The sequence below is a fragment of the Solea solea genome, chromosome 10 (assembly GCF_958295425.1).
Source record: "Solea solea chromosome 10, fSolSol10.1, whole genome shotgun sequence".
Classification (NCBI taxonomy): domain Eukaryota; kingdom Metazoa; phylum Chordata; class Actinopteri; order Pleuronectiformes; family Soleidae; genus Solea; species Solea solea.
The window spans coordinates 12797738-12810276 of NC_081143.1; the positions used below are offsets into that span (position 1 = coordinate 12797738).

The window sequence follows — 12539 nt, forward strand, 5'->3', positions numbered from 1 at the left end:
TTCATAGGCTATATATACATATATATTCATTTCACTGCACTTGTTTTTGCACTCTGGTTAGACTGAATTGCATTGCAATGACAATAAAGTTGAATGAATCTCATCACATTTTCATTATTAGTCTATATTAGTCTCATGTATAGCACACCAAGCATCTGTTTTTTAATTAGAAATGTAACATGCAGTCGTCACATATACTTCTCTTCTCTCTTCAGATGCACTTTTAAAATATTTCAGTTCCACCCCCAGTGACACAGTAGCTCGAGCAGTTGCTCGAGTAGCCGTAGATCGAGCAGTTGATCGAGTAGTTGATCGAGTAGCCGTAGATCGAGCAGTTGATCGAGTAGCCGTAGCTCGAGCAGTTGCTCGAGTAGCAGTAGCTCGAGCAGTTGCTCGAGTAGCAGTAGCTCAAGCAGCAGTAGCTCGAGTAGCCGTAGCTCGAGCAATTGCTCGAGTAGCAGTAGCTCGAAACAACCCAAAAACACGCAGGACGACAGGTATTTTCTGCGGCCAGTGTTGCCAACTTGGCGACTTTCTCGCTAAATCTGGCGACTTTCCAAACCCTCCTGGCGAGCAGCGGGTGAACTGACTGACTGAACGAGCTGACTGACGCTGTCTGACTGTCGCAGTCAGTCAGCTTCGAGCTGACTGGAGCCCCCAAGCAGTGACTGACTGCTTGTTCAGTTAACAAAAAAAATAAAATAGTTTTTAGTAAACAAATTTAACTAAAAAGCGTGATGACTGTCATCACTCACACTTGGGGCGTGGCCCAGAATGAGGGAGGAGGAAGGAGAGTTTATTCCCTATATAGGAGCATTTTTCTATTGTGCGTGTACACTGAGGAGCAGAGACACGAGAGCAGCACATGGATGTATTATAAGAACTGGATAGAGCACCGCCACTTTGGCTCCATTCAATCTTCATGAATACCGACGGCACGTTTGCTTCCAACAACAGTGAATACAGTAAGCTGAAAAGTATAATGATGTCATTACAGGTTAAAATGATCAATTTAATGGCTCTATTAATTGACCGTGGCTATTAGTTTATATGTTTTGTTTCAGGAATGATGTTGTTTTCTTGGACACTTTTTGCTTGATTTTTCATTCACTGATATACTGTATGCTAATAATCAAAAATGTTGTAAAATACAAAATGTTGCTGTCACAGAACTCAGGGATTTTAGGGTAAGGGTTAGACTGTATAACAAACACTGCTCACAGTAGACCACACATAACCAAATCCGTGTGTTTATATATCGTTTCGTTTACAAGTTATTGAACCGGAAAGTCCGAATCTGTCCAACTTTATTGTCAGAATTGTGCCGATGATGCACAGCCTTTCTTGCCTCTATGCGACTCAAACAAAAAGGGAAAACAACCCAAAAACACGCAGGACGACAGGTATTTTCTGCGGCCAGTGTTGCCAACTTGGCGACTTTCTCGCTAAATCTGGCGACTTTCCAAACCCTCCTCCCCCCACGCAGCGGGTGAACGAGCAGCAGCTCGCGTGCGGGCAGCTCGAACTGACTGACGCAGTGCTGTGCCAATCTCAGCTACATCGGGCGATAGGCGGGGTACACCCTGGACAGTTCGCCAGTCCATCGCAGGGCCACACACAGATAGAGACAAACAACCATTCACTCTCACACTCACTCCTATGGTCAATTTAGAGTGTCCAATTTACCTAATCCCCCCCCTCCCACAGTTTTTTGACTGTGGGAGGAAGCCGTAGAACCCGGAGAGAACCCACGCACACACGGGGAGAACATGCAAACTCCATGCAGAAAGGCCCTTGTTCCAACAGGGGCTCGAACCCAGGTCTTCTCGCTGCAAGGCGAGAGTGCTAACCACTACACCACCGTGTGACCCTTTGCTTGTTCAATGACTTGATATTTTCTATTATAATAATAGTCAGCATCACTCTGATCAAGGATTCATTGAAAATATTAACGCATCTCTTAATGAATAATTTTAATGATTGTTTGACATTGAGGGAATGATCCATTCGCCCTGATGCACTTTGAAAAAACATAGAAAAATGACACAGTAAAATCTCCCCTACCGTAAGTGCATGAATAGATGCGCTACCATGCGGCGGCTGGCTTGACGGTGTCTGATGTTCTCCCTCTGTTTTCCACTCCTCAGGTGCAGACTGCTGGTGAGGAGTGATCGAAACGTGAAAATAAAATGGAGCACAAGAGCGATGCTGATAAAACCTCTGAGATCACTCAAGGTAAGGTTGTCAAATTAAGAATAAACACTAAGCAAGTAGTTTAGTTCCAAAAAATGAGATCTGACTGAAAAGTCTTAACAAACTGGGATACATATTTAATAACTAAATGTTGAATTGTGTGCTCAGTTCCCTCTCTCAGGATCACAGCGCAGGGGGGAGGAATTGTGGTCGCTCCCTGCTTCAATGGTTGTACTGTTGTCAACGTAAACATCTATATCAACTCATGTTACTCAGGTAGTGTATATATAGTCAAGCCTAAATCACCACAGATACATGACATGCAGAAAATGAAGTTGTAATAAATTTACCAGACATCTCTTGGAAAGGTATTTGTTTACAGATGTTAAATGATAATATGAATTGTTACAGATGTGGCTGTAAATTACATTACGCACTATTACATTATGCCCAATGTTGCTTTTGTCACTATTTATGCTGTGATTTGGGTAACGATTGCGCGTATTCTTCAAAAAGTGTGTCCTCATGTTTGGGAAACACAGGTTTTTACTCTGCTAATCTTTCCTCTTGTATTGCAGAGTGCAAGGCTTCATCAAAAGATGCACAGAACCATGAGACTGAAAAAATGAACAGCGAAAGACATGACAGGACTACGCTACTGACGTGCGCAAGCGGATTTGTAAATAAATGTCAGAACCAACAATAGTGAATACAGTAAGCTGAAAAGTATAATGATGTCGTTACAGGTTAAAATGATCAATTTAATGGCTCTATTAATTGACCGTGGCTATTAGTTTATTTGTGTTACAGGAATGATGTTGTTTTCTTGGACACTTCTTGCTTGATTTTCCATTCACTGATATACTGTATGCTAATAATCAAAAATCAAAACGACTGCCTTTACTCACACATCAACATCACTACCCGCACTTAGTTTCATCTCCGTAACATGAACAGACTGTAGAAACCACATTTTGTTGGTCACTTCCTCCTGTACCAAAGTCCATAGAGAAAATCAGTGTTTTTAGCTCATGGGGACACAGGAGCTGCTGCTCATCTGCTGCCTTTTTGAACAAAGGATTCCAAACACCAAAATCACACATTAGAACTTGGTGATGGAGGCATCAATGGATCAACATCTCCTCTGTGTTGTGATGTAAAATCATTGTCTTTCTTTCTATGTGCTTATGTGCGGGACTTTCCTGCTGAAAAAGGGAAAAAGACGAGCATCAGACTGACACTGTGCGTGGGATCAGCTGAGCCTGAGGTTGTTGGATTAACTTTAGCCAACATCTTTCTCCAAATACAAATTATGAGGATATTTAACTGGACCACCATGTGACGCTTTTAGCATATAAGGGATCATTTATCACTTTTCTGCAGATTTTTATTTATCTTCACTCTGTGGTGAATTCATTGGTTTTCCTTTGCTGCTGGTGGGAATATTAAAGACTGTGTGTTGGTGAATTGCTATGCAGTTTGTACAGATTGTAGCTGGTAGCAGCTAACCAAAAAAAAAAAGAAAGAAAAAGGAACACTTAAGTGCCAGATAACCGTTAAAGCAGGTGGAGGTTCTTTACTATACTTATTTCAAAATACTAACTCCATCTTCAGGTCTGTGATACAGCGCCTCCTGCTGGTCTTTGCCTTACACTAATCTGTTGTCACTCTCATAGGTACTGGTGCTTTATTTGTGGGGGGTTTTATTGATGTTTTTAGGGGTAAGATGATGGCAAGATTAAATAAGACATGAGTCTCTTTGAAAATGCAATAAATATTGTATATTTACGTAATGGAATATGATAATCATAGTTGTTCTATTTTATTTTGTAAAAAGGCTGTAAAATAGGAAAGAGAGCTGGTTAAGATGATGAAACATGTTCCAGCAGAGGGAGCTGGGAGGACGTGGGACACTTTGCAGTGAACAGTGGGGAAAAAAACCCAGTTGGCAGTGAAACTGGTGAATGTGGCGAGTGATGGATGATGTACAGCGATGACTACAACACCTCCTGTCCAGGGTTTTATGCTCACTTTGACATTTTCTTACTTTGTTCATGCTAAAAAGTGGTCATTTCATGTTAATCAACATCTGTTTTTATTCTTTGAAATCATTTGAAATAAATGTATTCCTGTTGGGGAAAAGGGAAATTGATGGAGCTGTTCTCTTTTATTTGTGTTTAAGAGTGTGTGATGTTTATGCTGACAGTAATGTTCTGATATTAACCACTTAAGGACATTCCTCCTCAGGACTCTGAAATGTAAACCAGATAAACTACATGCTCTTTATTTAGTTTTGAATCTCTTTTTTAATCTGTAAATGACTCATTTGAAAACTTGTGACATCAGTTCAACAATTGTTAAGGAAAAAGATTTGATGATGACTAAAATATTTCATATTTAGAAATACAAAGTTCTGTTGAACCACGGTCAACAGGGTCATTTGATTTGATTCATTTCAGTTAGCCTGCATATATTTCAGGGCAGGGAAAGTCTTTAAAGGGAAATGCAATCCAGTTAATTACTACTTTGTGTGGATATTTTCCCATGCATGTGAGACATGGTGGCACAATTATGATTGTGATGATTGTCTACAGGTGCCACCAGACACTGAAGACCATCCCTGCAGTAAGATTTCTTGCATCTTTCCTCTCAAAGACTTGGATAGTCTAAGCATTTCTTTCACACATCGTCAACATCTCTCAATGATGCTTATCTGTGTGTCCATTTAGGGCAGTGATGTTACTGTGGACAAACAAGATCACACGTGCAAATGATCAGGGAAAGAAAATTATTATTCAAAGTGCTTAATCGCATGTATTCAGTGTTGCATATTGATGCATTGTATAATTTCATTTTAGGAAAAGGCCCAAAAAGCCAAGCAACAACGATGTCAGCCCAGTTGTCTGTTAATTCATGTCATTACTCAGATGAAGGCATGCTGCAATACCTTAAAGAGATGTGATGAGATTCATTTAACTTTATTGTCATTGCAATGCAATTCAGTCTAACCAGAGTGCAAAAACCAGTAAAGTGCAGTGAAATGAATATATATGTATATATAGCCTATGAATGATATGGGAAAGCTAAGGTATGAAATATTAACAGTAATACACTTTAACACTGATGTAAACTTATACAAACATAAACTGTGACACATAAAACCAAAGGCTTACAACCACCCTATTACAAAGGGGATGGACAACTAAAAGCATTTTAACTGACATACAAGCAGGAAAGACACCTGTAAAATAACACCTGAACTATTTATTGATTATTAAACAATGCTGCTATCGTCCGAAGTAAGCTAGCAAGCTAACACTCTGCTCCAACAACGGTAACTACGATGCATTAAACTATTAATTTCATGCATTTCATCACATTGACATTACTGTACCTCCGTTTTTCTTCCTCTTCTTTTCTTCTTTTCCTTCCTTGGGCGCCGGATGGCTTCAGTCTTTTGGTCATAATTCCGATACAGTGTCGTTAATCTTTTTCTTCATCTCTGGGTCACGGTCCGGTCAGATTCAGGTCTTGACCCCGCCCCCCTCACAGAGGGCAGGTACAGAGCAACCCAGAAAAAAGGCTTCTGCATTATTTAATAGTCTTTGCTCTGACTTTATGTTGCTGTGGGCTTATATAATATTTCGAAATAATAGTAATAATGGCACTGGTAAAAAAAAAAAAAAGTAGTATATATATATATATATATTTTTTTTTCTTTATTATTATTATTTTTTTTCTCCCCGTTTTCGGCGCCCCCTGCGGATGACGGCGCTGTGACCACAGTCACTGTGTGAACACAGTGTGTGGTTCACACTGTGTGAACACAGTGTGGGGTGTGTTCACGGTGTGTGGATCACACTGTGTGAACCACAGTGTGTGGTTCACACAGTCACTGTGTACAGTCACTGTATATATATATATATATGTATATATATATATATATATATGTATATATATATATATATATATATATGTATATATATATATATATATATATATATACTACTTTTTTGTGTGTGTGTGATTCACACAGTCACTTACTGTGATTTCTTTTTCAAGTTCCCTGTATATCCACTCTACCTCACAACTATCAGTAGTAGGCCTACTGGTTCTCTTTCAATAAGAAACTTGTGCAACACTGAAGGCTGCTCACCGACGGCAGCGGAGAGGGGGTCCACGAAGAGGCTGCATCGCGTGAAAATCTTGGAAACTGCTCCTGCAGTCTCTCGACATCGTCCTTGTATTTGTTTAGTCATTTTTCGCCAAAATCAGAGGGCGGGATGAAAATCCCTCTTTGAACAGGTCTAGTTGGCGGTGAAATGCGGTCATAGTTTGGTCTCTCCCCTGCAACTTTAAGGAAAGCCAATAGAAACGCAGTGTCTTTGACTGTCCTGCAGTAGATACGCGCGTATTGGTTTGCATATGATCACGTGACTGGTGAATGATATATAAATAGCTTGAAACCCCTCTGGTTGAAGTTAATCACTTGTGGATGTGAGAACTCTTGTGTCTCAGTCTCCTCCTCACGCTGTGGACTCTCTCAGTCATCATCATCATCATCATCATCAGTAGTGAGTTCTCTTCTATTGTCTTGTTTAATTATTGAGAGAAACGTGTTGATTTGTTGTTTCTAGTTGTAGAACTGACATCTTTAGTTTAAAAAAATGTACACTCTGCTTTATGTTGTGCCTTCACTGTGGCTTCACTGTCGATTACTTGGCAATAACATACTACTATACTATACTATACTACATCATCTTCTTCGGTAGTCAGCTGTAGACGACCGGACTTGCTTAAGTTGAGTTGAATACGTTTCATCTCTCACTCAAGAGGCCTCTTCAGTTCTGACTAACTGTCGTGGGGAGAACCAGGTATTTAACTTCTGAGAGGAGACACAAAGGTAGAGGCAGAGTCTGTTATTGTGATCCAAAAGTCATTTCTAATAAGCAGAGTAATGCAGAGAGTGGAGTGGTGGAGAAATTGTTAGAATTGTTAAAAAAAAAAAAAAAAAAATTGTTAAAAAAAAAAAAAAAAAAATTGTTTAAAAAAAAAAAAAAAAAAAAATTGTTTAAAAAAAAAAAAAAAAAAAAAAAAAAAAAAGCGTCAATTGCTGTGGCTTTTTGTCTCAGAAGACGCAGTAGAAGGAGCCTCTCCCTCAATTCACTTTGTCACGCCAGCCGCCGCTTGGAATCTGATTTCAAACAGTAACAACTCTAAACATAGAGCAAAATGTTATAAATGAGGTTTTTAAAATAAGAATTGTAATATTTGCAAAAAAAAAAAAATAATTGTTAAAAAAAAAATAAATTAAAAAAATAATTGTTAAAAAAAAAAAAAAAAAAAAAAAAAAGGCGTCAATTGCTGTGGCTTTTTGTCTCAGAAGACGCAGTAGAAGGAGCCTCTCCCTCAATTCACTTTGTCACGCCAGCCGCCGCTTGGAATCTGATTTCAAACAGTAACAACTCTAAACATAGAGCAAAATGTTATAAATGAGGTTTTTAAAATAAGAATTGTAATATTTGCAAAAAAAAAAAAAATAATTGTTCAAAAAAAAAAAATAATAAAAAAAAAATAAAAAAAATTGTTAAAAAAAAAAAAAAAAAAAAAAAAAGCGTCAATTGCTGTGGCTTTTTGTCTCAGAAGACGCAGTAGAAGGAGCCTCTCCCTCAATTCACTTTGTCACGCCAGCCGCCGCTTGGAATCTGATTTCAAACAGTAACAACTCTAAACATAGAGCAAAATGTTATAAATGAGGTTTTTAAAATAAGAATTGTAATATTTTACATCAACTGTCATGAAGTGTCAACTTCTAATGCACTTTTGAGTACTTTGTCTGCCTGAATAAAATGTGCCACCTCAGGTCGTGCTCTTTGCTTGTTCAATGACTTGATATTTTCTATTATAATAATAGTTGGCGGTGAAAGCGGTCATAGTTTGGTCTCTCCCCTGCAACTGTGTGTTCAAGTTATTCATATGTGAAGTAATGTCAGTAAGGAAAGCCATGTCACATAGAAACGCAGTGTCTTTGAGTTTCCTGCACTAAGCACTCACAACACTCCGCATCTGCAGTTAGTGGATCTACCACTAGATGGCAGAGGTTGGAGATGTGACTTTAACCGCACGATCACGTGATGGTAGAGTGCTTTAAAAGCTAGAGTGCACCTCTGGTGGAAGTTAATCTCTTGTGGATGCGTTTGTCGACTTTTGTGTCTCAGTCTCCTCACTCTTCACCTCATGGATGTGACACAGTTTCTTCTGTGGACTCTCTCAGTCATCATCATCATCATCAGTGAGTTCTCTTTTATTGTCTTGTTTAATTATTGAGAGAAACGTGTTGATTTGTTGTTTCCAGTTGCAGAACTGACACCTTTAGTTTACAAAAATGTACACTCTGCTTTATGTTGTGCCTTCTTCACTATGTCTTCACTGTCGACAACATGGTAACAGGGGCGGTCCTAGACAATTTAAAATAACTCATGTCCAAAGAATTGCACATTTATTTAAACAATTATAATACAAACAATATGTGCAAAAGAATAAACCTGATCAATAATAAATATACAAAAAATAAACTTTTAACTTTAACAGTAGTGCAACATCTAAGAACAAAATGTGCACACTAAACTGAGGCGTTCATTTATAACATTTTGCTCTATGACATAGAGCAAAATGTTATAAATGAGGTTTTAAAATAAGAATTGTAATATTTTACATCAACTGTCGTGAAGTGTCAACTTCTAATGCACTTTTGAGTACTTTGTCTGCCTGAATAAAATGTGCCACCTCAAGTCGTGCTCTTTGCTTGTTCAATGACTTGATATTTTCTATTATAATAAAAGTCAGCATCACTCTGATCAAGGATTCATTGAAAATATTAACGCACCTCTTAATGAATAATTTTAATGATTTTTTGAAATTGAGGAAATGATCCATTTGCCATTGGGAGGGATTTTCAGGTGAATTTATTCAAAAAAAACATACAGTAAAATCGCGCCTACCGTAAGTGCAGGAATAGATGCGCTACCATGCGGCGGCTGGCTTGACGGTGTCTGATGTTCTCCCTCTGTTTTCCACTCCTCAGGTGCAGACTGCTGGTGAGGAGTGATCGAAACGTGAAAACAAAATGGAGCACAAGAGCGATGCTGATAAAACCTCTGAGATCACTCGAGGTAAGGTTGTCAAATTAAGAATAAACACTAAGCAAGTAGTTTAGTTCCAGAAAATGAGATCTGACTGAAAAGTCTTAACAAACTGAGATAAATATTTAATAACTAAATGTTGAATTGTGTGCTCAGTTCCCTCGCTCAGCATCACAGCGCAGGGGGGAAGCAATGTGGTCGCTCCCTGCTTCAATGGTTGTACTGTTGGCAACGTAAACATCTATATCAACTCATGTCACTCAGGTAGTGTATATATAGTCAAGCCTAAATCACCACAGATACATGACATGCAGAAAATGAAGTTGTAAAAAATTTACCAGACATCTCTTGGAAAGGTATTTGTTTACAGATGTTAAATGATAATATGAATTGTTACAGATGTGGCTGTAAATTACATTACACACTATTACATTATGCCCAATGTTGCTTTTGTCACCATTTATGCTGTGATTTGGGTAACGATTGCGCGCATTCTTCAAAAAGTGGGTCCTCATGTTTGGGAAACACAGGTTTTTACTCTGCTAATCTTTCCTCTTGTATTGCAGAGTGCAAGGCTTCATCAAAAGATGCACAGAACCATGACACTACATTCTGCTGTGCATCTCTTTGGACCTATCTCTGGAGTCGAATCAGAAAAAGCAAAAGGACAAGAACAGAGATCATTAAACACAACAAGTAAAGGATAAAGTCAAGTCCATCATCAGATAGATGCCTCAATCTTCATCACTTCTAAGTGAGCTGAACTCTGTGGAGGAGACTCAGAACTAGGTGTCATCATAGGGAAGTTTAAAAGGAGGAGGAAAGAGAGAGTGGACGGGAGAATGGGCAGCCAACAGGAGGGCTCATTGTTTTTTCCCTTTTTAGGAGCCTTTTTCTATTGTGCATGTACACTGAGGAGCAGAGACATGAGAGCAGCACATGGATGACTTCTGGGTTGTGCGGCCCATAGAGCATGCGCAGTAGTGTTACTCCCATAATACCTCTCGGCTATTTGAACGAGCCGTCTGCGTTCTCGACTTGCTTGGCGCGTCCATGAACAGTGAAAGACATGACGGGAGTACGCTACCGATGTTCGCAAGCGGATTTCATGAATACTGATGGCACGTTTGCTTCGGGCTTTAAACCATGGATTTGTAAATAAATGTGAATACAGTAAGCTGAAAAGTTTAATGATGTCATTACAGGTTAAAATGATCAATTTAATGGCTCTATTAATTGACCGTGGCTATTAGTTTGATGTTGAATGATGTTTGAATGATGTTGTTTTCTTAGACACTTCTTACTTGATTTTCCATTCACTGATATACTATATGCTAATAATCAAAAATGTTGTAAAATACAAAATGTTGCTGTCACAGAACTCAGGGATTTTAGATATTATTGTCCAAGAAAATAATGGCAACATTAAGTACTTTTATGATGATTAAAAAACATAGCCATGATGTTTGACGTTTGAAAAAACGAATTAACTTACTCACAAACGTTACATTTTCATGAAAATACATCTCAGTTTTTATATATTTTAGCAGTTTAACTACAAATTGCTCATACTATTAACATTTATTAGTTTCCAATTATTCACAAATTGCATACAAAGTCGCAGCACATGTCGAACTTATTAACTGTTAGTTAGCTGTAGGCTATGTATGTTGCATGTAGCTACTCTACATCCGATAGCATCCGATTCGCCAGCTTCTGATTCTGCACTTAAGGGGAAAGTTAAGGGGAAATTTACCGAACGTGCAGTGCGACTGTTTGTCCACTGATTATCTTTTTTTTGGGACACTTCTTGATGTGAAAACATTTTAGACGTTTTGGGTATGACATTAACTTTGCTTGACACCCACTATTGTATTTGTGAAACTTTTATTTTATTTGTGAAAATGCTAAAGGGGAGATTTCACTCTTTTTGTTTCATACCTAGACCTCATTAGACCAGGTCCTGATCAAAAACCACTATACCTAGACTTCTCAGATCGATTTTGGGCCAGCTGAGGGACAGACTTTTTTTTAATTATTATTTCGCTGCACCTTGTCTTGAAAACTACGAAATACAGGCCTACGAGGAAGCAGTCCACAAAGCATGGCCCATCTCGCCGACCAAACTCGACCTGATCAAGCAGCAGACCCTGCTAGATGCTGAATTGCCATAATGGCATTATGTGATGACAGGTCGGCCCAAGTATGCAGTTAAAGTGCCTGACAAGGTAAAAGCCTACTACTCTTCCAGACATAACCTCACTACTTCCAATGGACTGATATTGTACAATGATAGAATAGTGGTGCCACACAAGATGTGGCTAGAGATACTGCAGCACATACATGATGGACACCAGGGCATTGTCAAATGCAGAGAACGTGCTAGGTGTAGTGTGTGGTGGCCTGGGATGAGTAGAGACATTCAGGGAATAGTCAGCACATGTAAACACTGTCAAGAGTCCAGGCCTACACAGAAAACTGAAAAACATATTTGCCAGATGGGGATGTCCAGACGAGTTAATCACAGATAATGGTCCCCAGTTTTGAGGCAGAGCTTTTGCACAGTTTTCTCAGGAGTATGACTTTAGACACATGACAACTAGTCCTCACTATGCTCAGGCTAATGGAGAGGCAGAGAGAGCTGTACAGACAGCCAAACGAATCCTGAAACAGACTGATCCTTTCTTAGCCCTCATGAGCTATAGAGCGACCCTGCTGCACGGGGTGTGACTCCATCTCAGCTTATGCTTGGTAGGCAGATCCACACCACAGTTCCTACTTTGGAATCTAAGCTACAACCTGCATGGCCAGATCTCCAACAGGTGAGACAGACTGACGAGAAGGTTAAACAGAGCTACAAGCGTGCCTATGACAACAGGCATGATGACAGAGTCCTGCCAGTACTTGAGCCTGGAAATAGTGTTGCTGTTAAGCTGGACAATGAACGTGGATGGACGAAGACAACTACAGTCCTCAAACAATGTGACTCTCCAAGGTCATATTTAGTCCAGACAGACAGAGGACTACTGCGCAGAAACCGTCCTCACATACGGCCCCTCCTATCTGCTCCAGAGACTTCAGTGAGGGGTGGAGAGGGAAGAATTGAGTGTGATGGACATTTACACTCATCTGCTCCAGAGGTTGATCCACCTCTTGTCACACCTCCAGTCACTGTACCACCAACTCTAGCGCGTGTTACTTCCA

At 39.4% G+C, this 12539-nt stretch overlaps 2 long non-coding RNA genes across 2 annotated transcripts; both read left to right on the forward strand.

Annotated features, from left to right (window-relative positions):
- The first annotated feature begins 800 nt into the window (after positions 1–800).
- Positions 801–4345, forward strand: LOC131467139 (uncharacterized). Its single transcript, XR_009241476.1, has 4 exons — positions 801–965; positions 2148–2235; positions 2362–2469; positions 2772–4345. It is a non-coding gene; the product is annotated as an uncharacterized LOC131467139 (long non-coding RNA).
- Positions 4346–6692: 2347 nt separating this feature from the next.
- Positions 6693–9788, forward strand: LOC131467548 (uncharacterized). Its single transcript, XR_009241508.1, has 4 exons — positions 6693–6767; positions 8412–8485; positions 9278–9365; positions 9492–9788. It is a non-coding gene; the product is annotated as an uncharacterized LOC131467548 (long non-coding RNA).
- The last annotated feature ends 2751 nt before the right edge of the window (positions 9789–12539 follow it).